We start from the raw sequence: 26,538 nt of genomic DNA on the forward strand, positions 1-26,538 counted from the left end.
CCGGTGAAAGTGCTAGACTCGCTAGACCGTGAATGGTCTAGACGATGCTCAGACATTAGACCAGTCAAGGTTGCCCAGCATCGTGGAACCTCTGCCGCTTCTCGGCCGTTTTCATGTACGTATTTAATTATCTGGTTTGATGCGAATGTTGTTGGGTGAGTCATGGAGGGACGAGGCTAGGCGAGAGTTTCATTTTTTGAGGTTTATGTACATTCGAGGTTGGAATCAACGAGGCCGAAACAATCGACAAGATTTCATTCGTTTTATAATTGTCGTGTCGTTGACTTTAAAAAATCGGCTTTTTTTTATTATTTCGGTGAAAAATGTGAACATTTCTTAATTGATCGTCAATTAAATCCGTAGTTTTTAGTAAATCTCTCGAACAACATGCTCGAGCACACACGAGGAGAGAGCGAGAAGGCGCGAGAAAGAAGCGATGCCAAAGGCTACTGACCCTGACCCAAGGGGCGTTGATCTTGGTCCCGAAACCGCCGTTTCCTCTCCGTGCCCGGCTAGTTCGGCCACGCGATTTGAGCAAGCTTTTCGCCATACCGGCAACCGACCGGCGAACCGTCGTGAGGACGAGGAAGAAGAGGAACGAGAAGAAGAGAAGAAACGAAAGCGATGATGCCTGCTCCTCCGATGCCCAGCGCGCGCGTTTTGTCTTGCCTCTTCCTCACTGTGCATCTTCTTTTCTTTGCGGTCCCGACTGAGCGTGCGAGCACATTTGCCAAAATAAAAATTGGCTCTCAAACTTATTCGAGGAGTTGTGAGTTTCCTCTCCGGACTTGACGTCGCTAAGGGAATCTCTGATGAAATTGGATCCTGAATAATTTTGAATATTTTCAGTCGGAAAGAGCGCTGATGAAAAATGCCAAATTTCGAAATTTCCCTTCCTGTGTTTTCCTACAAATTTGTTTCTCTCAAATTCTTGGCTCTGATCTGTAGCAAGTCGCAGATCCGAGCGTCAGTTTAAATTGCGCACGCACCGTGATAACCGGTAACAAAGTATAAAAAACGCGCAACACAAAATCGAAACGGCTTCACCGACTTGTTATAACGGAACGTGATACTCGTTTCGAGCAATAATGCATGCGAAAACGTGTGATGAATTTCACGAGCACTGGCGCTGTGGCAGTTTGGAGCTTAGGGAAGATCGAAAATGTTTTATTACTTTTTTGATATTTTTATTTATTTCTATTTTTTTTTTTTTTTTCAAAATTTCAAAACAAATGGATGAGCATTTTCACCTGGTTTTCTTTATAGTCACTGAAAATGGGTAATTCATTCTCGTTATTTCAACTAAACTCTCAATTGTGAAATGGCCGGAGGCTACGTTACGCTATGAAAAAGATTTTTCTCATTGGATTATATTTTCTAACTGAAATTCAATAAAATATTCATCGAATACGCAGAGGCGGATTCACGAGTTTATGAATTTCGCGATAAATGCAATTCAAGAAACGTGAATTCGTAATATCGAGTGCCGATTTTACGTGTATCTCTGTGCCAATTACCTTTCGTACAAAAGCACTGGTCGCGTTGATTATTGAATGTGAATTATTTCGTAGCGCACGAGAAGCTTATACCGGGGGCAGTGTGAGGTACCATTTTCATGTTTAAAAACGTATGAACAAAGCTCCAGTGAAGTGACGAGAGTCGAAAAAGCTCTAAAGTTCGTATGAATCGTTTGTTAATTTACAGATATTTTTCGCTCCACAAATTTTCTACAATTTTATATTCTAACAAGACTTACGTTCGTACTCGAATGTACTTAATTTAAAGGAAGAACAGAGCAAGTTAATTGCTAGTTAAAAAAACAATCGTATTTGTCTCCTCAGTGTAAAATAGCAAAGCGTTTTCGGAGCCAGCAAGAGCTCCAGCCATTTTCTCAAACAGAATTAATCTCTGAGACGACGAGCGTGCAATTTTTATTTCGAGATCTTTCTGCATGAATTAATTCCGCTTTCCTTCCACCGCCCCTCATTCTCATCGAAATGTATATTATATTATATCAAAGTCGTTAATGCTTGAGCCTTCGCGAAGTACATTTGTCATTCTGCCCTTGGTGAAGTACCGTTCGTTTGGTATACTTAGTTCTCTCTCATGGCCTACAAAGCGAAAGGTGCGTATTTTTATTTTCATTTTTATTTTGTTTTTCGTAAGGTATAAGATTCGAGAGAGGTCGGCCAGTTTGTATCCTGAGCATCGTCCGTAAAAGGATCGACTAAGACCCATTCTCGTATCTGTGGCCCGTGGCCCTCTCGTCTCCTCCTCCTCCCACAACTCGAGCCTCGCAAACGCACAGTCTTGAAGCTACAGCATCAAGCAACCAAGACAAGGCAAAATCCCACGTAGACGAGTTTTGTCGGTGTCCTATATTCGGGGCCTTTCACCTTTCGAACGTACTGTATTCATTTTCACTATATTCCCTGCCAAAGAAACGGAATATCTGTATTTGCTAAACAAGGCGAACCATTGCGAGGGATCAATCTAATTTTTGGTTCTCTAAGCCGGCTTCCAAGAAAAATCACTCGTTTGATGAAGACGCCTCTTTTTCTATTGGCGTCAGAAAAAACGATATTTTGCTCATTCGACTTATATTCCTTGTTTTTTTTACATTTTATTATTCATTTTTGCAAATGAATGCACGATTTAAACGACTTGAGTGGGTAAGAAGAAATTATAGTTTAATTTTCACTCCAATAGATAGTAACAAAATGTAGGAAAACGATAAAATACCACGATAAATATGGAACAATTTATAAAACGTCGTACCGAGCTTCGGTCGTTGTGACTTCGGTTATTAATATCGAGATTTGCAAAATATGATCGAGAGCCTGGCGAAAATGATGTTAAAATGTTAATCGAACTTTCATTATTTGTGACCGAGAGTTCAATGATCTCTTTTTTATGTTGAAAATCCTGAATAGTTTTGTGATGTGTTCGCAGTCCACAGAGCATCGTCGGGTTGCGAGCCCCTGTACATAGGTCGAGGAATGCGGCCCGTCTTGTTCTCAAGCAGGGGGTATAAAGAACCGGTGCTAATTCCGCCATTGATCGTTTCGCTAGGATCGTTAATAAGTGTCTCGATACCAGTCGTTTAAATTATTTTATTTGATAAAAACACGCTTTATTTCTCTAAATTTTATGAAGCTTAAAAAAAGATGAAAAAAAGCGAATGGAAGCACGTGAAAAGAGGTTTTTTACGTGAGAAATTGATAAAAATTGACAAGTTCGAATTCATAATAAAAAATATTTCTGTCTTTATACATCGAAGTAATGCGCGAACATGACACGAGTCGTTGGCACGGAATAATTGCGAGTGAATTTATGGATTGAAATTTCCGAAGGCTTTTGTTGCCCGTGAAAAAATCGTGGAGTTTTAAAATTGGTTGGGTAAATTCGGAGACTTGGCCTAGGTCCATGGAAATCTTCCGAGTGGATGTTTTGATGCAGGCGCTCGAGAGGAAAGATTCGAGTGGATTGGCTGCAGCCAAGTGCAGCTCTAATTCGTCCTTGAATCTAATGCAGCTTCATTCGCGAGGGAGCGAAGGAGAGGGAGAGAGAAAGAGAGTCGAGTCGTGGTCGTAGACCTCCGGTCGTTGCCCGTTAAAACTGCGTCGAACGATTCGCGGGCCGTCGAAGGCCGGCGAACTGCGCCAACCGGAGATTGTGACTGTGTGCAGTTTCTTTGAAGAGTTGAAGTAGAAATGAAAAAAGGTGGCGATTCCGTCGGAGTTTAGTTTTAGGCACATGTGTGGCTTAGAAATGTTGGCGCGGTGAAACCACTAAACAGCGGCTGGTCGCGCAGGATTATGTGCGAGGAAAACTGCGATTGGTTGACGAATGGAAATCCGTGGAAAGTATTCCGAGGTAAGCGGATAGTGCGATAATCGTAGGATGCGTTAATTCGTTCGGTGCGATCTGCACAGTTGTGCAATGCGGAGATCGAAGCACGTGCGATTCACTCGATCTCTCTTATAGACGGGACTATAATTTTTCGAAATTTTCCACTCTCGTGTTGAGCGACGGGTAAAAATTCTTCGGGAAACGCCCTGGAATAGTGTCGCCGAAAAAAGATGGTGAATAATCGTCCAACGGGATGAAGTCGTTGAATTTAATCACAACTCATTGGCGACATGGACTTTTGGCAACGGGAGAGTCTCGGAGTGGGAGTAAATAATCGAAACGCAGTCAAAGGCTCGTTATTGTTCCGAGACCTCGAGGCGTTTACGTAATTCTCAGCTGGTTCGGAGAGCAGCGAATTTGCTCGATGGCCAGCCAGTTCGTGTGCGAAATTCCTCTTGTTCCCGACCTCTCTATCGCTTCGACTAATATTTTCCTCGATAACATTGTTCGCCCGTTGGAGTTGGGCTATGCGCTCGGCTGTTGGGACGGTTGATTGGTCGAGGACCACTAAAACGCATCCGCAGTAGGCGTGAAGGAAAGATAGAGATTGAGCGAGCGTGTGACGCGAGCGTCACGGCTGCGAAACGCGCACTCCTGCCAATCTCAGAATTAAACTATTCTAGCAATGTGCTGGTGCGACGTCTGCGGAACTTCCTGAGGGGCGAGAGAGGACGAGGGGGAGGCTGGGACGTATTGCGTCTAGCATCGTGCTTTGTCGGAGAGCGCAGATCCTTTTGTGCGAATGCTTCGCTCGACACTCTCTCAATAGTGCGCTCCCCCTTCTCTTGCTCTCTCTCTCTCTTTCTCTTTCGCTCATGGATTATGAAAAGAACTGGGACGAAGACAAGAAACGTTTGCTAGTAGAAAGAGACATCGGAGGAGTTCTCGTCTCTCCACATCGCGCCCCTTCCATCCTCGGTGCTTCCTCTCTCTCTCTCTCTCTTTCTCTCTCTCTTTCTCTCTCTTTCCATCTCGTATAACAGTCACGAAGCTGAGGATCTTTTTCCACACGAAAAATTATGATATCGTTTTTACACCTGGATTCTAGACGCGGGAATAATTCGATCGGTGTATGCGTGCCGAAAAAGTAAGCGCACACGCGTACAAGCGTCACGTAGGCATTCAGCAAACTCGTTTGTGCTAGTTCAAGGCTAGGCCAGACGGAAGTCTGGCCTCTCGTTTTTCTCTCCACCTCTTTCTCTAGTGTGTTTGGAATAACATTAGTATTTGACGGTCTTCGTGCGTCAGCGAAGTTCAGCCTGGCAATGCGAGAAGGGGCTCTAACACACGCACGCCGCACAAACACATGCGCGCACGCTTTCGCGTCTGGCTCTTACCAATGTCGGAGTCATAAGGCCCAAGTATGCCTCACGAAGAGACGAGGACGGCGCATGCTTTCGAGCGTCTCCGCGTCGAAGCGATAGTGTTAGACGCGTCTGGGCGGTAACATAGGTTAGTGACACGCCAAGGCCATTCTTGGAGTATTAAATACGCGTTAGAGGGAGAAAAACGCGTTTGAATTTGCTCGAAAGAAAGAGCTAGAGATATTCGCATTGAGAGGGAGTCACACGAGTGTCGAGACTTGGAAAGCGATACGATAGAATTCCAAATATTAAAGGCACTTCGCAGACGCTTTTGTGACTTATAATCTGAAACGATTCACTAAACTAATCGATCGTACATCGACCCCAGAATTATCTCGAATAGCAAACAAGATTATTTACTCTTCGTATCTATTAAAATTACAGGGATTAGTCGTCTAGTCTGTGCTATTTTTACTTGCGGATACTAAATATATGCGGAAGGATGAGAGGGATTGTGGCATCCACTATACTTTGCGTAACGAGAAAAATTTCAATAAATTTACAGACAAAACATTTGCTTCGTTGGAAAATCGTAAAAAGAGATTATCAGCGATTGTAATTTCTTAGGAACACGTCCCAAAGGAATTTTTTCGTAGATGCAGTTCCGAAGGGAGCCAAGAGAGAGAGAGAGAGAGAGAGAGTCTAGAATATCGATTTGCCCGATTTCAGGTCATCGACTTGGTGTATGCAGGTCACGCGGCCCTTGTGGAAACCACACACGCTGGATTTCTCTCTTTTCCTTTCTTTTTCTATCACGACATGCTCTTTCTCCTTCTTATCTCGTAAAGCGGATAGATACTTTCGGAGAAAGGAGGAGAAGTGAGAGATAAGGTGTTCGAACAGGTTCGAAAAATCGCGGCCGCTCCTTTCTGGATGATGCTGATAAGAAATGCGAGTGCATAGCACATGAAGATATACACCCATGGGGAGAAAGTTCGTGCTATATTTTCATACCACCGAAAAAAAACGAATAAAAGAGTAAAACGACCGAACCCATTTCTCTTCTGCGCACAATCTCAGAATAGAAATATGTTGTTGGAAAGGGCGCTTTTAGATTGCGGTGCCAAGGAAACGATGCACCCTCTGACCTGTTATGGCCGAATTCACCGAGCTACTCCAAGAATCACATTTTTGTGAGCCCGCAAAAAAAACCCTATTTTCCTCACACAAAATGGGTATTTTTATATTACTGATTCGATCTTAATTATCCTGCACATTTTTTTGGCTAATCTGAAATAATTAACAATATTTGGTATGAAAATAATCAATAATAGCTCTATATACGGATATAAAGACGCAGATGACGCGAGTGGAAAATGCCTGTCGAGCATGCGATGTAAAAATGACGCAGCTGCAGTGCACGTGGCCATGAAAATGTTATTTCACCTTTTACACGCGATAAGAGCAAACATAACGCGAGACAGTCTCGTAGACGTAGGCACCTGTGAAAATGCTCCGCGCACCGGCCATTTTATATTCCAGACGGTTGTTCGGTATTCACGCTCTCCGGGATTCTAATACCGATAGTAAAAGGAATAGTAAAAGTAGACTGCGTCTAGTCCTAGACGAGCGTAGAAAGGGGAAAATAAAAAAATGGCTCCGGGGACAGACTGTGAGAGACGAAGTTATACGGAGACCTTCACTCTCGCGGACGTGGAGCGAGAACCGTTAGAGTTGACAGACGGTCATAGTCGAGAGCGAAGTGAACGTGAGAATTTGTCTAGCGCAAATCCTGCTCGCTCACGTAATACGAAATCGTAACCGGTTAGCCTTGTGCTTTTTATTTCTAATGTGCGATGATGATCGCATCGCGACCAGGGTCGCAGACGGTCAAACTCCATATTGGGCAAGGAAGTCTACGTTCGCCTAGGCTGCTGTCTATCTGTCTACATTTTATTTTCTCTCTTCCTCTTTTTTCTATCTCTTATTCCTTTTCCCATACGAATCTCTGTCGTAACAGAAAAATTGCGTAATAATACGAGCCCAAGGTCTTCACCCCTCCTTCCGCGCGGCTATATCCACAGACGTCCGCGAAATATTATTAGAACCGGTCAGCGGATAATTTTCGAGCAGAATCTACGCATACTGTGGAATTCTGGGAGAGCACGCCGCAGGAATTGATACGAAACGATTATGTGAATTTATAGTTGTCTGAAATGTCGTGTCGTTTCTTTTTTTCGTTCTTTCTTTTCCATGGGAATACGAATGTGCAAGCATGTGTGCGCTTGTGTGAAAATATACCTTGGGAGAGGATAATCTAGGTCAGACTAGCTCTTATATCGTAATGTCTTTTCGTTTGGCAATACCGTTAAAAGACGAGTCTCGTGTCAGATTAGGCCGAATATAAACGAGATAGACGGGATGGCCTGGCTTCTCTCAACCTCACGATTGCGTATATTATTAACCGTATATATACAAACCAGTTTGTCAATTGGCATTGATCGCTTTCATATTTATAGCAGAATACAGCGAAATGAGATAGAGATTATTATTGTGATTTTGACACTAATAAATGTGAATATTATGTACTCAATCACAAATAGCGTTGTACTTTGAAATATTTATCTCGAAAATTGGACTTCTATGCTCAAACTCGTTAAGGTCATGGAGCCAGGGACGTGACAAGCGGAGAGAAAAAATATACAGCTCATTTGCTTTCGAGAGTCATCTTCGCTGTCAGTGATGCGTTCTCTCGCGATGAAGATTATTTCATTACCACCTTGTTTTTGTGCTTGTCTGCATACGTTGGTGAATAAACCTCGAAGACTAATACTCGGATTTAAGACAAGCTAAATTCCTCAACCTAGATTGCTATCGCGCATCAAGCTTCCCACATACATGTGTGGAATATATATCGCTATAAAAGAGCCTGCTATTTTCGTCCATCGACTTGGAGTCTTGTGCGAATTCGTTTGCGGACTAGCAACATTCTGCTTTTAGGTATATAATGACTCGGTTGCTCACTGCGACGTACATCCGGATCTCTTCTGCCTTGTCCGACCCAACGGTATTTTAACTTAGTTACTGGAAACAGAAAAGAGAATTTATGCTTTCTGTTAAGTTTCGTTCGACTCCAGCTTTGCGGATGTCTGCTCCTAAAATATTTTCCTCGAAAGTTAGGAAACGATGGGAGGAGAGATTGATGAGTAATATACACGCTGCTCGCTGGATTACTCATCGCCACGATTTTCTAACGCGACAAGCGCTCGGTTGGTGTCGGTGGTCAGTGACGTCGTGAGAATCATTCTAAGATGTTTGTCCACCTTTTCTCAAAGTCATCGAAACAGTGGAGATGATTTAATCGAAATAGAACAGGGTTCCTCGTCGCACGTTAAAGAGCCAGGAAGACCTCGACGCAGCTGTTGAACTTGACTCGATTCACGGCTTTCGCTCGAGTGGCTCGGAGATCAAAATGGAGGGCATCGAATCGCCTCTAATACCTTTCTTCGTCTTTTGCGTTTGCTCGCTTCCCGCCGGTTGCTATTAAAGGTCAAAACACAAGAGAAGCGAATGCCATCGGCAATAGCAATCGCTGCTCATGCATCGCGGTAAACCGGAGATCATCGCGACGCACCGGGGCTTGTAACTCGTTGAGATGCAACCGCGCGATGGATGGCCTTAATTCTGCGGGAGCGAAGGTGAGCAACGTAGGAGTAAAGTCCCAATATTACGCAAAAGACATCGTTATCGTGATATATGTACCTTATATATAAATCCCGAAAAGAAAACAGGTTTATTATGATAATAAATGTCATTTGAATCAAATAAAATTCGATTCTGTTATTTGGTAGGTAATTGCCCAATTTGCATTTGTGTCAGATATCCGAGAGTCTAGACATCGATAAATTATGAGAAAAGAGAAAATTAATTAAAAGCATTTACATATGCTTCGATCTTCAAATGGCTTTTGCTGATTTGATATTAAATTTTCGTGCCGTTTATCGACGCCCACTTCGCTCCGTCTCATAAATGCGTGTACACAAAAAAAAAAAAAAAAAATTCAGCTACAAAGTTGCGTTGCCTCCAATTTTAATGGATCGACATCCGAGCATATAATACCGTTAGTAAATTACCAAAGTAGTTCGACCAGTGTCTTCCTGCGATTGTGCGTGTGACGCGGTCTCGAGTCCGACAAACTGGCAAATTTGCGATTAGCATGCAAAAGGTCATCTCCATGTGTGTGCCTCCGTAAGTGTGACTTTGCTTCGAGAAAAAAACAAATAAAAATAAAAGAAGAAGAAAACGAAATATTCGAGGTCACAAGAAGGCTGTGCGTTTGTGCTGTTTTGCCACCCGTTACAACACACACGATCCGATTGGACGTGAACGACTCGCATCGTTGGCATCGCAAATGCTGCTCTCGGATACATTAATATAGATTATATATGATCCAATGGGTGCCAGAAGATTCTGCGCATTCACCAGGACGTACCTATTTCGCAGTAGGCATCCGCCACACGAGTCTGTGTAACATTCGAATCTTAATGAATTCTTGCTCGTTTTTCTTCCTTTAAAAGCTAAAACGATTGTTCATTCGAAGATTAAGAGGTCAGATTTAGCGAAGAAGTGGTGTCGTGCTCGAGGTTTTATTCCGTCAGGATACGAGCAACGATCCAATGTGCCAGTTGCCCTCAACGAAAGAGTCCATTTCTCTTGAAGGGTTAAAAGGTTTGGGTTCTCATAGAGCTGTCTGACCTCGCGCAGCGTCTACTCCAACAGTGGGTACGTTGTCCACCCTCTTTTCCGAGTGCGGAGCCGCTTGGCTCCACGTTCACCGAGTGCAACCCAAATGGCTCTATTAAAAACGTTTTGCGGAGGGACACACGAGAGTTACGAGAGAAATGCGAAATGGGAGGGTTCAGAAGGACTGCGTACTTCATCTTCCACGTATGCAACGTGCGATACTCTACTCGTTTTCTCTTCACCGTGGCTGTACTTCGGCATCAACGATATGGAAATTTGTACCTCGATGTATACGCGAGAACCACACATTTCTATGAATTTATTCAGACTCGAGAGGGTCAATGGGCCCTGCTGCTGCTGCTGCTGCTGGCTACCGTTATTACCGAGGATCTTGGACTACATAAAAGGGGTGTTGATATTTCATTCCCACTTTTGCTGCTTCTGTAGCAAACGGTGAACACGCGCTGATCAACAAATTTTATTTAACCCGAAATACGCGACAGGTTTTCACGATAAAACTGTATCGAAGCTCGAGCAATCGTTCACAAAATTTGACTGAAGCGGGAACTTCATTCCTAAACCTACTGGTGGGAGACGGCAAAAAAATTGCTATCTTTCACTATTGATTCGTCACACTGGTCCTCCTGTCGAGAGCCTACATTTTTCATAAACCTCGTAGCCACGATTTCATTGAGTTTCTAATAAAAAATTGTAAGACAATTGATTTTGTTCGTCATCGATAAGATTTTGTTAGAAAAAACTCGACTGTCCAAATTATTTTTTATTTTCCACAAATCATGTTGGACAATGTAATAATACATTTCAACAGATTTTGAGTTATATTGAACTGACCAGTAGGATTCGATATAAAAAATATTTATTATTCTCAGCAAAACCGTTTAGATACTTCAGTACTTGATATTAAAATCAATATATCATAAAAGTGTATGTGAATTAAGTAGAAATAAACATATATTCCGAGTTCTTCGAACAAAATATTTGGTTTCACTCGTTTAGTGTTAATTCGCGTAAACAAAAATCTAGTGATTCGGATGAGTAAACTACTCCTTATTCACGTTAGTTGGATCAAGCAACAAAAATATCAACTAAAGACACTTAGTTGCTGCAACGATTTTTTTCTCAGTCTATTGACTTATGGATTACCAGTAGGGTTCGTCAGAGGTCAGTAAGAGTCTATAAGTGTGGCAAGGGAGTTCCGAAAAAATTCATTGACGTTAAAGTGTCAACATTGCCTCTAGCTAGAATTTTGACTTCAGCCACTCGAAAATTTCTCTCGAATTCGAGGTGATCCCTCATCAGGATTGCTGCAGTATATTATGAAGGTAAACTCGTACGGAGCACGCACTTTCGGATGACGTTAATAACTCCATGGAGATTTCTTCGTAACTTGTTTACAATGTTCATATTGAAACCGGTTGATATATACGATCGTGTCGCGATTCTACACGACGCATCGAAATCCTCCGATATTCCAGCAGTGAGATTAGACGGGGGTGGGAATAGTCGAGTTAGCAAAGTTATTGATCGAACGTGCGACGGAGATTATCTAACGAACTATTGAAGGGTTATGGAGCTGGCAATCGATGCGTTCCACATTTGGCTACTGGTCAATCTTTGATCCTCCACATTTCTCGTGGTCAATACAGACCAGTGGAATTGTTCAGAATAATTGTTGAGCTGTACCCGTGAGCAAATGTCCTATTATTACTCAATTCAAAGCTTCATATGCATGGCATAAGATAACTGCATTTGTCGCTGTTCTCAGCATGTCAGAGCCATCGGAGAACGAGATGCAGGCTGCTGGCTGGGAACTACCTCGTTCAATGAGGGCTCGAATCGATTCTATTGCGAATTCTAGGGATCGTTGGCGTCGATATCAATTATGATGGCTCTAATGAAGGACGGGTAAATTGACTCGAAAGCTTGCATTAATGGCAACAGATTTTCACACTTCGTACTCCGTTTATCGTCGAGTAGGCTTTTTCCCCTACAAATCTGTGAGCAAGTGCATCGTAATCGCGTTCCTCGGTGTACGACGTGCGTTAGACCGCGACGATGCACATTGCACGCCGTAGGCGATTGCACTCTAACGGACTCTGTAACGGGGAAAGGGAATTTCCCTCTTCCTGTTTGCTGTGTGTTGCGACTGCTCTGACTGCCGACATTAAAACTGTCTGTACAGCGAACGGTCGAGCTCGCGAGCTCTGGAATTCTCGGTCAAGGTTGCCCACTCTCGGAGCTCGTACTACTGCACGCTCCATTCTTCGTCTTGTGTTCCTTGTATCTTGCACTCTTGCGTGGCGCTTTATTCTGACGGAATGAAAATTGTCTTTCGTCAGCTTTTCTCCAACCTCGTTATCCAGGCATGTTAATATTCTTTCAAATCGAGATTTGCTCGGCTTACGACCCAAACGTTTTACATCCGCATTCAAATTTGTGGCCGCCTATGCAAAATCCCAGACGAAACGCACGTCATTCCGGCAGGATCTCGTCTCGCAGATCGAATCTGCATTTTTTAAATGTCCATGCTGAATATGCTCATGGAAAAATTCATGTCAACGTATATGAGGGTCAAACGAATTCGGTGTGACTATAAGAAACTAATTTCGATTGCGTGTCTCATATGCAGGTAAGCCGGACTCGTTACTTCTTATCCTCATTTCCTTCCTCACCTGAATAAATACTGCATGAGACGCTATCTGCGATGGTAGCGGAAGCTGCACGGAGAGCATTAATAATTGACGTAGGGGATTGAGACAAAGACGGGGAGAATGTTTGTGGCCGGGGAGAAACGCACTTTGATGCTTCCCAATGACGAAGTCTGCGGTAACAAAATTTTGGTACTTTCAGGCTTTTTTTCCAAATTTCCCCAGACAGTCGCTCGATTCTTATCTAGACAGCAAGAAAAATGAAGGAACAGTAAAAATGTATTATACACGGATGAGGAAGCAACTCTGAATGTCAAGCCTTCAGGACCGAGAGTGCGAAGGAGACCGCGGAAAATTGAGAAATGCTCGCCGGAAAGAGGTCCACTGTAGGAAACAACGGTTCGTAAACTTTTGTCCCGGCAGACCGGGCGTTCCGTTGCTCATTTCTCTCTATCCGTGGCTTCCTGCAGCTCTTTTTTTCACTGAAATTGAAATTAGTCTACCGCGGCGTCCTAGCAAAGTTACGCTTCGCTTCAAGCGGCGACTGGAGAAGGAGAGCTGCAATACCACTGAAGAATGAAAAAAAGGCTCCTCCTCCGTGGGAATATTAAACATCCTATATGTCTTCATAACTATGTACGTAGCACGACGTAAGCAAGGATCTTGTTGCGGGAGGTGTCGACGAAGAAGACAATTAAAAGGGCAGTGTGAAAGTCCAGGACTTTCGTCGCACATTGTGTAAGCTGGGTTCTCCTTCCCACAATTGAACTAGTCGGAACTCGAGTAGAGTGCACATCCGGTATTACGGTGGTCTATGTAAAATTAAAAAGAACGAGAGAGCACTCAAAAATTATGTAAAAAAGGACAAAATGCTCCGACACCGTGTCAGGTTTCATTAAACTACGTGATGGAATATCTAAAGCTCAACGAACTTTGGAAAATAATCTCCAAAAGTATAACATTATTAATAAGTGTAGAATTATGTAATTCGAGTTTCCGATAAAAAAGGTCTTGGAAGAAGGAACGAAAGAGGGAAGCTTGTGAAGGACCCAAAAAGAAAAAAGGAGCAGTTTAAATACGAATTCAAGAGAATGATGACGTGTATTCTCTCTGTTCATGAAATTCATAAATTCATTTCAATCGTTACAAATAATTGTGCTTATATTTCAATCCTACATAAGTAATAAGAAAAATCAAATATTTCTTTGTTTTTTCTTAGTTACTCTGAATAAATAATTAAAAAAACTCTAAAACACTTTTTTCCAATATCCCCAAGATAGTTGGAGCGTAAAGAAGTTCGTTCGATTAATTCCTTCAATTGAACGTCATCACCGAGGTCATCACACAAAAATAAGTAGCGAGAAAGAGTTTTTAAAAGTGAAAAACAAAATTCCCATTTTCTTCAGCATTGCACGACAGAGCATCCTCAGGGTACCTTCATTTTTCGAGTCAACTAGAATAAAACCTAAATATCCTGTTGTTTCATAAGTTTTCTCGTTGTGAAATATTCATTCGCAACTGATTTCAGTACTTTTATTTTTACAATTACAATTAAACAAACAAGTAGACCGATAGAGCATCGGACAAATGGTGTTTTTCACTTGCAAATTTGCACATAGAGTTGGAGAAGAGAACGAACAAAAGTAGAGCGAACTTATGTTGAAGTTGGTTTTCTTTACACCTGATGGTTACGAGCGGGAAGTAGCGGAGTCCGCTCGTTAGGATTTCGCTGGCAACTCCAGCGGGTGGAACGACCAGGCGCATATATTCGAGTACAGCGTGCCCTGCGTGTGCTCTCTCTCGCGGCTGTGCGCGCCCCTGGTACAGAGATTCGCATATATTTATATCCATATCGGGTCACACGGCGAGCGATACGAGTTCGCCGAACCCGTAGAAGATTAATGAAGATATTCAAACTTGCTAAGCGGTAGCCATCATGAAGCCTTTCGGGAGAGTTTAGAGAGCCTCTTCGTTAACCACGGCACGATATGGCGGAGCAGATAGGGAGAAAACGATCAGTCTGACGGAGTGGGATGAGACGTGAATTTCTTGCGCTTTGCGCGGTAGCGATTGTTAAATTAAGGCGACGGTGCGTTCAACTCATTTTTCTTTATGGAATATTCGATGAAAAAATACAGGGCAATATATTCCATTTGAAGAACAAGCAATCCTGAATCTCTGATGAACGAAAAATTCTTTAGGCAGCCCCATCGACAGATGGTGGCATCGTCCAGCTTCATTTTCTATGCATGAATTTCCCGATGGTGACGGGAACTGGAGTTCTTTGACTCAACCATTATTATTTTTATTAAACTATAAAACAGCGTGGTAGTCAGCATTTTTCCGAGTAAAATATGGCAGCGATGAAAATTGCGACGTTATTTTCACGGGAGAACTTGGTGAGCCTCAAATTTCAAGCTTGGATGGCTCGTAAAAAAAGTTGAAGCGTCATATTTTGTTATAAAAATGTGCTAGGAAAACGATACCCAGGGATATTGCTTCTCTCGATGGACATTTGTACCACAAATTGTGGATTACGTGCATATACACGTCTCTTATTTTTACTGGCTTTATTCGATCGCCACGAGTCTCACGATCACTGTAATAATATTGACACTCGGAGTACTCCATTGTTGCAAACATTGAAATCGTTTGATACGTACACGTGCATAGGAGAATTTCGTTAGTATACGAGAGAGCGGCAGAGATAAGTGCTAATCTTTCTGTCACGCTAGTGCGGAAAGTTGCTTCTACGAGGCGGCAAATAATCTCTCGAAGCCGTCGGCAAGGGGCTTATCATTCTCGCCAACGTGTATCTACAGCGGCTTGATAATTTCTGCACTGTTTCCTGCTTCAGCTCTATAACGAGAGTATTCTAAAGCGATAGCGCGCTCTACATTCCCTATTCGTGCTGCATTGGGATCCTCCCAATTTGTTGAAACTTTGACGTTCGGTTGCACATTACAATTCTTGCTCGTGCGTAAACAACCTAAAACACGTAATTATCGTTAACGCTTGTTTGGTCAAATTTTCATGCCAAATTAATCAGAAGCCTTAGGAATTTTTTTCTCTCCCAACGAGAAATAAAATGAGTCTGACAATTTTTCAACAGGAATTACGATCACTGTTAAAATGAATCGCCCTTTTGGTTGAAGAAAATGCATCATATCTTAAAGGCAATAGGAATTTGATTAAGATTCGGTGATTAGGAAAAATATTATGATAATTGATTCGAAGCAAGATTAATCTCACACGAGAAGAGAATTTTCACGAGACTCGTGTGAGACGATGTTGTACCATGTCTTGCTTCAGTTTGAGAATTCGAGAATTGATTGATGTGACATAATTATAGAATTGAGCTAATCGATATGATAGTTTTCGAGGATGAACTTCATCGAATTAGAGAAAAAACACGAGTGAGCAATCGAATAAAGCATAAAGATTATCGCACACAAATCAAATATGATTATTCCAATAAAAGTGTAAATTATAAAGAAACGTTAAGTTTTAGTAGATTATCTGACAAAATCTTGATCAACTGTAATGCAAGTGAAGAAAAAAATGTTCTCCATTAATTCATTTCCATCACTCGTTCTTTTGATCACACAGATGTAAATTTAGCGACGTTAAGAAAACTTCTTGTTTTTTGGTAACAAGTACAATTTTAAGGGCGGAGACGAGGGCGGAGACGTAATTATAACACAAAATATCGATATTAGATAAACTGATTGAATATTTCCATGGCATAAACTTCACGTCGATATTATTAATACTCGATTCAAAGAATGAACCATTGATCAATCAACAAGTTTCTTTATTTTATACAACATTTTAAACAACGACGAATAATTTTTTCCATAGCAAAAGTACTTTCGAGCAGTCCACTCGAGTGATTTTAATTTCATGAAATTTCGTATTCCCCTGAAAATTTCTGCACATATTCCAAAAATGATTCCATGAGAGAGATATTTTTTAGGCATAAACGAGGCAAGACGTGTGTATAGAAGCGATAAAAGATTCATCAGAATGAAAATTCAGGAAGAGCAGAGGGCGTTACGTCTCCTGCAGGCACCTCGTGTCCCCGCTCATCGTATCCTACGTCCGTGTTTGTAAGGTCCAGCGGACAAAATAAAGATGGGTCCATGAAACAGAAGAAGGAAGAAAGGAATAAAGAAAAGAGAAAAGAGACGGATGAGTTCGCCTTCAGCGGTACTATCGTGGACCATACGAAACTCGCCAGCAGCAACATTCTGTACGGGCTCGGCTATTTGCATCGTGTATCGCCGAACGTGCAATGAAATATGACAGGACTGTAATCACGATTCTTTAGAGTGCGCAGTATCTCAGCCTAGAGAGAGAGAGAGAGAGAGAGAGAAAAAGAAAGAAAGAAAGACGTAGAGCAAGAGAGAGTAGGAAACGATTGAAGGAACAGGTACGGAGAGAACTGAGGAGAGGAAAAAGTAAAAAAAAAGATTCTTTGGAGCCTGCGGACGGCTGTGCTTTTTCGCTTTACCAACCGTACGTACCTTTATCATGTTCGTGTTTCTCGAATGAAGCTCTTTCTTCTTTTCTCAACCTTCGTTGCATGCCTCATAGTGGGTTTAGCCTCAATCCTCATGCATGCACTACTCACTAGAGGCCCTTCCGCCCTCAAGGTACGACGAATCCCTTGCCCCGTTCTCTTCGGGCTCCGATGAATTCTCATCTTTGTATACTTGGTCCGACGTATGCACTGTGCCGTACGATTATAAGTGTTAACCGACCAATAAGATCCAATAAGTGGTCACGTCATGAACGCTGATGTTGAGAGAAAGAAAGCCAAAAATGAGGAAGAACGATGGAGAGAATCTGCTTTTGAATAATCATTTTTTTTAACCAAAATTTTGGCTGCGCGTGTACCTCGAGCTTTGAATTCGATTCCACTGATCGCGATTCTGATTTTTTTCCTTCGTGAACGCCCAAGCATTTATTTTTGTGACTGCACATCTTATCGTGGCCGTCTTTGCTCGAATCACGGGCCAAACCGCTCCTAGGCGGAACGCTGAAAATTTAGCACGCGAATGTTAGATAAATATTCGGTGCTTGTGCATCAAGGCTTCATCCAACTTTTCGCACTACCGCCCGGACTCCATGAAATCACGAGTTAAACGTTTAGAGGCAAACTTTTCGTTTATTTCACGGTGTAATTGACGGTTTCTGAAGTTTTAAGAAGTGCTCTCCGGCCACATGATCGGCCCGCTTTTTCCTTTCCTCCCTTTCTCGCGGTATATGTGCACACGATCCATCAAGATAGCCCAAGGGCGTTCAACTTTTGTCTGAACCTGATTATACGTACGTGCATGTGCAGCGGGCCACACAGCCGATTATCTCAAGATATCTTAATGTGGGTGAGCGTATCTGTGTTTTCTATTTCGATGGAAATCACGTAGAATTTTTACCTCCGAATTGTTTATGAAACGATGATTCATCGAAAAAAAATGAAAATGAATAACGAACACGAAGACTCGTCGAATGAATGTTCATCGTGCCACGTGGAATGGATAAAATGTCAACTTTTTCCAAGCAACTTCCAGCTCCGTATTTTCGATTATTAAAATGAGAAAATCGTGAGCCAAACAATTTGGAGATTCAAATGCGCTGCAGTAATATGGTTCGGTACAGTTAGTGCAAGCGACGCTATGAAAATCCGCTCTACCAAAGCCGAATAAAATGGTGTATTTCCGGTTGACGGGATCGCGACAATAATGACGTTGAAGGAAGAGCGAGACAGCGCGTTCAATATGGCGAGTCTTCGGATGCTGTCGCTCGTCGACAGGCGGCAATTCAGTGGCCCAGAAATCATAATTTCCATAACATTATGCTCTGAGAGAAGAGAAATAGGACGAAAGGTCGAGGCTGAAGGATGAAAAGGGCTTGAGAGGCGAAAGGATAAAATGAAGATAGAAAAAACGGGGTGTTAGGAGAGACGGACGGAGAGGGATGCACAACGTGGAGATAAAAGTCTGCAACGCCGAAAGATACTTGTCGCAAATTCTCGACGAGTAAAAAAGCTACGATTCCCTCTTAGAGTGTTACGGTTGAACGACATCAGCAAACAGCATCAGCTTTTCACAAGGGCACCGTCCCCAAACCTTAGGATCTCAGTATAATACGATCTTCAATCCTCATGAGCTCTCTGTCCAGGATCTTCGCTCGCTTCGTCCAACGACGAAATAAGAAGTTGTCTCTCGGCCGCTCGTACTGTACTCATGTGCATCTCCAGGATTAAGTGAACTATAGAAATGTGTTAAGCTACGAAAAGAGAGCCTGCGAGAAACGACAGGTAAAAAAGGCTCCTAAGGAAATGGAGGAAAAGAGGAAGTGCCGGAGTATGAAACTGCAAGAGAGAAGAAACTGTTGAGGAGAAGAAGAGAAAAAAGAGAAAGAGTGGAGAGCGAATGACGAGTATAGAGTCGGGAGAGTGCGAGTGTGCAGGAGGTAGCTTGAGCGAAAGGATGCTGCATTGGTGAAGGAACAACTACCGCGCGAAATAACTGACTATCCTCTCGAAGAACCTGGCAGTAAATAACTATAATTTCTTTCGCTCGTCCGCGAGTCCATGGGTATATTTTTCGGTGAGCAATGGAGGCTTTTCGCAGCCATATGAGCCGTCGTTGAAACGTTAGTTTGGACGCGAAACTCTGCTACGAGAGTATGGGCCACTCTCTATTCGATTAACAATTTATGCGCATGTGAGTGTCCACAGAATGTGGCGCGAAGCTTCAGGAAGCCTGCGGACGTTCTCTAGCACAAGAGCCCAAAGATGGAACTCACGAAGTTTGAGAAAAAATGGTAAAAGAAAGATTTAGAGGTAGAAATGAGTGTATGGCTGGGTAGAGTAAACCAAGAGTTTTGGGTCCCCAAGGCCCGATCAACAGCTTCACGCCGCAGCATCGGCAACAGAACCGATTGCGAACGTGACGATGCACAGGGAGGGGATGAAAGCGGGCCTTGCTTCTCTTTGGACTGGGTGCAACGACCCTTACCTTCGGGTCAGCCACCCCGCAAACCTGAACTTACGCACGCGGACAGATGGACGAATGGACTGGTGGAATAAGCTAAGAGAAGATAAAAGGACGACGAAAACATCGACTCTCCGTGGCCGATGCTGCGCGAGGGACCACACCAGTCCCCAGCCATGAGAAACACTACAGGGGATAAAGAGAGACAGACTTACGCATTATACAAACCGCGAGAACGAAAAAGAATTTGCTCATCGGGGAGAAGCGATAGCGTTAAATAGCATACACGCCGAAGTGTTTGAGAAGAGACTGCTATGGTGAAATTAGGTAATAGCACGTTACCTGAAAGCCTCTTTTTCAAAGTGTTAAGGAAAGATCTATAAGAAAAGAATCGCTTCGATGCATTTCACCTTCGGGAGAAATAGTTCGTGCGGATCATCTTTAAGATTATGGTGTGGCGAAGGACAAAATTCTCTTTCGCTCTCTTCCAATGCTTTCGGCCAGTGGAACAAAAATTTACCCGAGCACAAAGACACTTTTGAAAATATTCTTCTGCTCAATATTCTCATTCGAATTGAGATGTCAGAAAAAATTACTCGACACCAGAAAAAAAATGTGCTGACACGAATTGTACTTTCAAAAAGTACAGACCTGCAGGACATAGGTTTTCGTTTTCCACCAAGTAGAGTTTGCTTTAAGGTAGTTCACGTGTTTAAATGTGAAGAAAAACACAGAGGCATAATGACGGTCTGGGAAAAAATTCGAGACGATTGTTTTACTAGTAATAAAGATGTATTACGTTAAAGATTCAACGATATATTGGCAATGAGCACTCGTATAACTTCACATTTGCTTATTTCGGCATTTTGTTTCTTCTTGGCTTGGTCCATTTCTGTCATAGCCTTTTGTCTTTTAATCAATACTTTTTTTTTTATCTATTCTCCTTCGTTTTTTCCCTTTTCGCTCTCTAATGCAATTTTTTACATAAAAAACTGTAGTATTTTCGTCAGGGACGAATGAAATTTTGAGTTCTGTCAGTGATGGATCCCCGATCAATTAACGGCTTGTAATTTCATTCGCCAAAAGATAAGTTGAAAAAAGGTATTTACAATTTTGAATTAATAACTCTGACATTAATTTAGAGTGATAATATCTTTAATTAGAAAGTAAAAATCTAGCCAATCGAGGCACCCATAAAATACGATCCTACGGGCATGATCTACCTTAATTCTGAAGAAGCCAAAGTTCTGCTGGAAGGGAAACTGCTCTTTTTCTTTTGTCTTTTTAAAGCGCTGTTTCACTGGTTTCGACAAAATGAAATTTTAATTGAATTTGTACTTGTGAAAGATTAATTTGTCGACAATTCAAGGCCTGCGGATTGAGCGGTCTGAGCACATAAGATTCGACCGACTGCCTAAATTTTCGTTCAAAATTATCTTCGATAATTTTGGAGCGATGGGAAAAAACTAAATTGATAGTGAGCTAGCAATCAGAGCGTAAAAGCTGTGCACGTAGACCTAGGAAGTCGTGATAGAATCGAAGCACCATCGAAATTATCCGTTTCCATGTGTATAGCTAGCTGTTTTGGGGGTCGACAGTGTTATCAAACTGACTCAATAATCTGATAACCCTGGAACGGGAAACCAGTAACCGGATATATAGGATTGAATTCGTTCATCCGGATGAATTTCCCATCTCGATAATGGGTCGATGCCCTTTCGGTTCATGGACAAGACTTGCATATAGGGACAAACATCTCGCAATGGAAACTACATTTAATCGGACAGGAGTGCAGAGTGCATCGTGTTCAACCCCCGTGCAGCCAGGCATCGCTCTATGAAATTGATGCGAATGGATTTGCTGCCGGAAATTTGAGTGCTACCAATCGTGTTTCAAACCAGTCGGCAGATCGCGATCTCGCGATTTTAATATCTGACAAATAAATTCCAAAAATAATCATGCATCGCAATCAGTATTGGAAAAATAAACATTGTGATCGTGAAAATTATCAAAAATTCTTGTTATCGATAACCGAAGGAGCTTCCTCTTATAATAGAAAAATTCCTTCAAGAGCGAAAATTGTCGATGCTGAGTTTCGAATTCTTCCCAACTTAAAGTGCTCGAAATGCTATTGAATTTTGACACCACAACTGACAGGTAACTAAATTTCAATGTATTTTTTTTCCCCCCCCCCGAATAAATGGATGCTGAAACAATATTCACTAATTTGCAACGACACCAATAAAGTTTTGGGGTTTATCGAGCCTTTTGAATAGATAAAAAAATGATGGTGGGACTGATAAAATTGAATGACGTAGGAACGATAAGGCGTAAAAGTTTCGAGTTCTAATAACAATTATAAAAAAAAAAAATAAAAATAGCAAATTCTAAGGTTTTTTCGTTGCAATCACTGTAATACTATAATTGGTAAATCATCGTTGATTATACACGTTCCTCGTGCTATCCTCTATCATCGTTTGACGTAGTGGGGCTAAACCGGTTTGCCGTGGGTTCGAAAGCCTGCAGGGATACTATTTGATGCAGCAGCGAAAAATCTTTCGTGCGAGAGATCAGCAAACGTGAGTGCATAGTCTTTAGCTAAAAAAGTGCATATCAGTTTATCGAGATGGCAATAATTTGGGAATTTGAGTGTGATAGTCCGTAATGAAAATACGTGGGAACGGACAATTTGGATAATCTTGTCATTAAATCTTTCGTAACATTGAGAGATTTGTTGAGCAGCGATGATTTTTACGGTAGTTATAATCTTCGTTAAGGAGTAGTTTTGTTGAGGAAAAATCTTCACGAATGTGTGCATAGATGTACGTGGAGTCCTTTTAAATTACTGCAATAACGTATGTGTTCACATTAATGCAGGCGCAATTAGCAGCAGGGGGCGCCAACCGCGTTATAGAAAGTTTTGTACCAGGATTTACGAGGAGAGGAGAAAAAGGAAGAGAGAAAAGAATGAAGAAGAAAAAAAAAACAAAAACAAGGTTAAATGGGAACGAGAAAGATGAGAAGTGTGCAACATATTTTGGCCAGCGGGTCGAACAAAACCGGAGAGAAATCGCATCAGGATATTAGTGGATGTGTCGGCGTCGAGAGATCGCTATTCGTTGGTCACAGTTTGAAAACTGGAGGCGGTAGCGAGAGCAGAGCATTTCGGGCCGTTTGGTGTCACGCGGCGGAGAGAAAGGAAAGGAAAGAAAGAAAAAAAGAAGACGCGGGATGATATTCGTCGTGGCAGGAATGTGGAGAAACCGTGTCGATGAGAGTGCCATCAAGTTGCACGCTCACGATTTCGTATACAACGACAGAAAAATGATCAAGTCTCTTTCATCTCGTTTTGATGTTTGAGCACGGAGAGGGGCCGGGGGGGGGGGGAGGAGTGAGAAAAAACGGGAGGGCAAAGAGTTTTGATTGAATCCTCGCGTGATTATGAGATGTTGAGAGAGAGAGAGAGTTTCTACACGAAGAAATGCATTTGAGAGACGAGCCACTACCTCGTGCTTCGCATTTTATTTATTTTATTTGCCCTTTCCATGGATGACGAACAAATGGGAAAGAAGCTCAGGAGACAGAGAGAACGAGATGATTCAAGAGGGAGAAATTGGTTGAGAAACTACCGAGTGTGAGACAGTGATGAAAAAGAAGTTTGCTGCCAGCAGAGCAAAGACCTCTCTTGGCCAAAAGTCCGAAACTCTTCTTTAGGTTTGCCTCTCTGGTGCGCGGAGACTCAAGAAATAATGCGATGGGACAGTCGTTGTGGTCCGCTGGAGCTTCCTTTCTCTGCTTCTTCTACTTTGCTTCCTTTTTCTTATTACTCTTTCTTCTCCTTTTCTCTCGCTCTCTCTCTCTCTTTCTTCGACCTCCGGTACCGTTCTTCTTGCTATTCTCCCTCCTCTTGCACAGGCTTAGAATGCAAGAACGAAACAAGCCGGATGAAAGCAAGGGAATCGGTCTAAGAGTAATTTTCAGAAAATGCTCCTACTCGTTCAACTTCTTCCTCTCTCTCTCTTCTTCCCTCTCTCTGTGCCCTGTTCTTTGCACTCGCGTGTAAGTAGTTACCGAGGTGTTCAAACTTCATTCCTCTCCAGAGATGCTCGAGTTCTTTCGCCTTGTTCCAACTTTGGTCTGTAGCACATCTTCCGGCACAAGCTCCAGAATTAACGATCCCATCATTCGAGATCAACTAAGCTTTTGTAGACTACGAGGATGATACGCGGAGATGCAGAGATTTGTAAATATTTTATTGTCCCTCCGAGTTCCTCTTGATGCCTGTTCATTGGTTTAAAACTTAATCGATCGAACGACGATGAAGTCGATTTTACTAATGATTGACCTCCCAAAATTGCATGGGTTCCTCCATAGATTCAGCGTTTAAGTACCGAGTGGCGAGACTTAGATTTGGGAAAAAAGGTAATAAATGTCGAGCAAGAATTTACAAGTTTTTCGTTGTACGTAAAATTTGTGTTTGCTACTGAATACGAGATGAGCCCTTGTTACTTTTTTATAAGGAAGTAAATGGAAAACGCGTTCCCACGCCTACTTCGGCCCTAATATCGCGTTGCGTAAGGACTCGTGAAAAAAAATATTGTGAAAAGGTATTCGGTGTGTTGCAAAGTGGTATTTTTTACACCCAAGGGAGGAACCGAATTCCCTTTCAGGTTGTCAGGCCCTGTTGGCCTAACGGAAATTCCTTGTCGATTAGAGGGAAGCGTTGTACGAGAGGAAAAGTCTCTACAGATTCAAGAAATGTTTTCTTTTCTGGGTTTTTCGCAGTCTGCTGGCGGGCCAAACGTGTTTTTTCATTTTCTTTGGGTCGGCATTGCGGTGGACAGGCTTTCCGGGGCATACGTTTTCCCAGTATGTTGAGTGGAGAAAGATTCTATATTACTGTGTAACCATTGGTCTCAGCTTTGCACAGGCTCGTTCCATGAACGAGGAAAAAGAGGCCGAGCGAAAATATGAAAAATGCCAGCGAGGAAAAACTGCAAAAGGAACACAAAAGAGCGAGCAACAATCTCTTGCATTCTCACGAGTGTCGTCGGCTATGCCCGAGGAGACGGAAATTGGAAATGTTTTTTAAAATTCATTGTGGCATACGAAAAGTTTTTGCTTGCATAAAGTGGTCACGAGGCGCCGGACACGTGTTGTGCACGCGCGGCACGTCAACCGTTGCTCCTGCTTTACTCATTGTAGGCAAAATACATTTTTTCGTTGCAAATTCCTTTCGTACTTTTTTTGTCTTATAAATCGATGAATTACGTGCGTTCGTAAGCGAACCCGACCTACCGCTGTTCTGCACCAAGTTGCATGCTATAAAAAACACGCGGTGGATCCGAGGGGCGAGATCGATGAGTTTTGTAACGTGACTCGAATCGTGGAAAACAGCCATCGCTTAAATATTTTATTTCTATCTTTTTCAAGTAGCTTGGCCCTTCGATAAAGTACGGTGAGGGTCCACTTTTTTTTGCAGTAAATGATAGTTTAAGGTCCCCTGGTAACGATAAGCTCAGTTCCGGGGCCTCTTACGGGCCAAAATTTTCAATTATTTCATTTACAATATTGAGTTTTTAACACGGTACCTTATGTGAGAACTCACAATAATATTTATTGTAAAAAAATTGTACGATGCTCGAGCTTCGAAAAAGTTTTTTTCGTTAAAAAAAAAAAAAAAAAAAACATTACCTTACGGGGTTTTTAAGAAAGCGAACATGAAAAAACTTTAGTTTTTGACGTGTCGAAAGCGGATGTTTGACATTACGTTGAATTTCTGGTAACAGCCGATTGAACTTCGGGCAAATTCGGGAATCGCAGAAATTTCATCAAATTTATTTTTGAGACGGACTCATGTGCTTTCATTCGTCTAGTAGCTTTGTTTTTTTTTTAATGAATTGACCATTCATTTTTCTCGATGCCGTTACACCGATATAAACTTTCTTCCGCGCAATAAAAATGTTCACTAAATTATGTGTACTTCAAGTGTCACCGGTACCGACTCAATCATTAACTAGTCAAGTTGAAGTATACATTTTATCTTTTATGATATTTTTAAAGCATTTTATTACATTCTTATGATAAAAATATTCTCAATCCAAGTGTTTATTAATTTTATTAATAATTTAGACTTGAGATAAATCAACATAAAGTAGTTGCAAACTTGACTAGTAATAGAACGGCCGAACTACTTTAAATCTTCATTTAGGAGTCGAAAAACGATACTTTCGGTTATTCTTCATTTAATTTTGTCCGACCATGAAAAGCAACCAGCTTAATTTTTTTTCAAAGCTTTGAAGCAGCGCAGCCCACGCTAGACCGTACTGTTGAATCGTTCATACGCTGTTAACTGCAAAGTTTCTTTTCAAATGTTTTCTATACAACTTACGCGAAAAAAAAAATCATATTCTCGAAATATGAGAGTTCCGCAGCTTTCAACTCGTTTAAATTCAGCGACTCTAAATGTACATAATGAAGTGCTTTCGAAACTTTATCAACATCCGTTTTATAGGAAGTTTTGAAAAATTGAACTCCCCAAAGTTCTTAGCACCGGGGCGGCCTCTGCAGCGGGGGTAACTTGTATTTTGCAAGCATTTTAAAAGGCGGTACCATATGAAGCGGTCCTTTTAATATACAAATGGTAAATATAAAAAATAAATAAAAGCGCCATTTTACAATATATAATTCAAAGGAAATATTTGCATAAGAATTGGCTCATTTCCATGCAAATGTTACGGCTGACTCGAGTAATTCCGAGCGACTTATTGTTGCATACACGCCGACTTGGTACGAATGTACATAACAAGGCGGAGAGAAGGCTCGAAACATACGAGAAAATTATGGCGGAAGTGAATTCCGGAAAGGACGAAAATTGGCCAGAATTCGTTCCTTTTCCTGGTTCATCAA

The 26,538-nt window shown here is 42.0% G+C and overlaps 1 protein-coding gene and 1 long non-coding RNA gene across 2 annotated transcripts in view; one reads left to right on the plus strand and one right to left on the minus strand.

Annotated features, from left to right (window-relative positions):
* The window catches only part of LOC122407744 (uncharacterized), a 130,393-nt gene that overhangs the window by 14,669 nt on the left and 89,186 nt on the right, over window positions 1-26,538 (minus strand). The window lies entirely within an intron of this gene.
* LOC122407745 (uncharacterized) overlaps window positions 3,654-26,538 on the plus strand; it is a 30,653-nt gene continuing 7,768 nt past the window's right edge. Inside the window, exon 1 of the long non-coding RNA XR_006260267.1 lies at window positions 3,654-3,876. This is a non-coding gene — a long non-coding RNA (uncharacterized lncRNA). The remainder of the gene's footprint in view (window positions 3,877-26,538) is intronic.

Source organism: Venturia canescens, chromosome 3 (genome assembly GCF_019457755.1).
Source record: "Venturia canescens isolate UGA chromosome 3, ASM1945775v1, whole genome shotgun sequence".
NCBI lineage: Eukaryota > Metazoa > Arthropoda > Insecta > Hymenoptera > Ichneumonidae > Venturia > Venturia canescens.